This window comes from Peromyscus maniculatus, chromosome 4 (genome assembly GCF_049852395.1).
Source record: "Peromyscus maniculatus bairdii isolate BWxNUB_F1_BW_parent chromosome 4, HU_Pman_BW_mat_3.1, whole genome shotgun sequence".
Classification (NCBI taxonomy): Eukaryota; Metazoa; Chordata; class Mammalia; order Rodentia; family Cricetidae; genus Peromyscus; species Peromyscus maniculatus.
The window spans coordinates 115,117,804-115,121,075 of NC_134855.1; the positions used below are offsets into that span (position 1 = coordinate 115,117,804).

Genomic DNA, 3,272 nt, shown 5'->3' on the forward strand with positions numbered 1-3,272 from the left:
GATCAGGTTCAGGATTTGCACTCCGGGACTGAGGACAGAAAATTGAAGGTTGTTGTTTTGTTTGTGTGTTTGTTTGCTTGTCGTTCTTTTAAGTTTTGCCATACACTTTTTTTTTTAATTAAGAAATTTTCTATTCACTTTACATACCAATCACAGATCCCTCCTCTTCCCTCTTCCCAACCCCAAGGCTCCCCCCACAACCGACCCACTTCCCCACATTTTCCCAATCAAGGTCTCCCCTGGGGAGTCAGCAGAGCCTGGCACACTCCAAGAGCTGAGCCATGTCCAAGACCCTCCCCCCTGCACCAAGGCTGAGCAAAGTGTCAAACCCTAGGCGCTGGGCTCAAAAAGTCCACCCATGCACCAGGGACAGATCCGGATCCCCCTACGTGGGGGCCCCCCAAACAGTTCACACTAAACAACTGCCTCCCGTGTCCAGAGGGCCTAGTCTAGTTCTATGTGGGCTGCACAGCTATTAGTGCTCAGATCATGGGTATCCACAAGTTTGGCTGGTCACCTCTGCACATTTTCCGCTGGACATTGCCTGCCCACAGAACGCCCCCTCACCCCCTAACCTCTCTCCTTGATCACATGCCCAGAGTTCAGCCTGGCCCCCGGCCGTGGATCTCTGCATCTGCTTCCATCAGTCACTGTATGAAGGCTCTGTGATGAGAGCTAGGGTATACACTAGACTGTCGCCCGAGTAGACCAGTCAGAAAAATGGTGCTAGCATGACTGGATGTCAACATGCAGAAGACTGCAAATAGATCCATATCTGTCACCATGCATAAAACTCAAATCCAAGTGGATCAAAGACCTCAACATAAATCCAGTTACACTGACCTTGATAGAAGAGAAAGTTGGAAGTGGTCATGAACACATTGGCACAGAAGACCACTTCCTAAACATGACACCAGTAGCACAAATACTGAGAGCACTTTTTGTCATTTAATCGTATTATTATAATATTTAACAACAATAAATGAGGTAACAATACAGTAAGAAATACATAAAAACACTAATGTCCTGGCATTACATCTTCCGAGGATCACATGGGGCCAGTGGAGAAGAAAGGCCTGACAGAGGGATTGACGGTGCCAGGAGCATATTTGTGTATGAGAGAACTCTTGGCAACGTTCAGGAAAGTTAAACTACCCTCCTCACAATCGAGGAACACACCAATCCGGCCCAGTGGTCTCTCTATATAGTGCTGGAATACTGGGCATGTGGTGAGGAGACTGTGATAATCACCCTCCTTCACACACACCAGAAGAAAGGCACCCTCAGAATCAATGAGCTGGTTTGTGTTGCTTATCAAGGAATCGTTACAGGCCCCCACAGCCCAGTCCGAGGACAAATTGTTCAAATTCACCTCCCAGTAATATTTCCCTTTGATGAAGCAGTCTGATCCCCAGGAAGCCAAATAGGATCTAGCAGAATCCACAGATCTATCCTTACCGTGAGGTCTGAAGCTGCATCTTCTCATGACATTGAAGAGCTTCACATAGTTAGGGCATATGCTTGTATATTTAAAGACAAAGTTGAATCGGAAGTGGCTGTACCTTTCAGTCAGTCCACTGATGGGTAGAGAGCTGAGCTCTAGATTCAGTGTCGGGGGCATGCTCAGCTGCTGCTGCATTGACTCACTCCTCCTGAACATGTCATCCAAACCCTGGAGCAGTAGCTCATGTGGCTCCTGGGACATTGCCATCAGCTCCTGATACATTTCTCTCAGCTCTTGGCTCTTTTGGACCATTATGGCTTCCCTTCTCCTGAGATTCTCTAAAACACGTTGGCCTTCATTTTGCATAGACTCAATATGTTGCTCTTCCTCTTGACTCTGGACAGGACACAGTCTCCTGTACTCTGCTCTGACCATTTGCTCCCGCAGTGTCAAGTAGTCCGTCCACAGAGTTATCCTTCTGTTCTCTGCCTCTGTATTCCCTTTATTTTCTTGGATCTTCTCCCACAAAGATGCCATTTGCTGTAAAAGTCTTTCCATTTGCTCCTCAGCAGCTACTTCGATGGGACCGTGTTGGTGACCTCTGTGCTCATGGGAGTCAGAACAGAGTTGACAGAGGTAGCTCCTGTTCTCAACACAGAAGATCCTCTTTGTCTCCTTGTGGGTCACACATTTATGCTCCTCAGAGCTCAGGTACTTCATGAGGCTGGCTTGTCTGGCAATGGACACCAGCTTCTTCAGAACAGTGTTGCTTCTGAAGTCCTTCTGCTCGGATGGTTCCCTACACATAGGGCAATGGACAGGAAGCTGGATGTCTTCCCAAGAAAGGTGGAGGCAGGCTTGACAGAAGCTGTGGCCACAGCTTATGGTGACTGGGTCTGTAAGGCAGTTGAGGCAGATGAAGCAGGTGAGTTCTTCCTGGAAGGCTTGTGACATGTCTGACTCCATTTCTCCACAACTTGTCTCTGGGCTCAGCAATCTTGACTCAGGACAGAATAATATTAGTTCAGCTCTGGGGTCCAATCCTCAAGGTGTAGGTGTGGGTAGATCTAGCAGTCTCTGGAGCCAGAATGTTTGGAAACACACTCTGTCAGGACTGGTGAAGAGTGAACCTGGCTGGCTCTTGGAGTGTCCTGTTATAGTCTCCAGAGACCACGCCCACTTCTTCCCAAGTCGCTTTCCATTGGTGAGTTCTAAATGGATGGAAGACTGAATTAACTCTGAGGCCAAGTTCCACAAGCAAATCTCCACAAGGTTTCCCTAGTCACTGCTTAGCTGGGTGTGGTAGCTCACACCTTTAATCCGAGAATCCTAGGGAATGGCCTGCTGAATTGGGAGGAGGTTTAGTTCAAGGCCTGCCTAGCCTATACAGTGAGAACTTGTGTAAAAAAAAAAAAAAAAAAAAAAAAAATGAGTAATTTTGCTACAATATTATACTGTTTCTAAATATTTTGTGGTGTGCTTATATTTTTGCTTTTCCTTTTACAATTTAACAGATAATGATATCAATCTGTGATTCTAGCAAATGTCGACATGAAAAGATTCTTACTAGTTCTTTGATAATTTTGGTCAACTTATTTTTATCATATTCACTTCAACTACAACTTCTTTGAGATTCATCCTCTTTCTCTACCCACTGTTAGAACTCTCTGTTCTATTCTTGTTTCTTTTTTTAAAAATACATGTTTGGGAAGCCGGGTGGTGGTGGCTCATGCCTTTAATCCCAGCACTCTGGAGGTAGAGGCAGGCTGATCTCTGAGAGGTCCAGGACAGCCTGCTCTACAGAGTAAGTTCCAAGACAAGCTCCAAA

At 46.2% G+C, this 3,272-nt stretch overlaps 1 pseudogene; it reads right to left on the bottom strand.

Moving 5' to 3' along the window:
• Positions 1-1,048: 1,048 nt before the first annotated feature.
• LOC143272652 (tripartite motif-containing protein 43 pseudogene) lies at positions 1,049-2,410 on the bottom strand (annotated as a pseudogene).
• Positions 2,411-3,272: the final 862 nt, after the last annotated feature.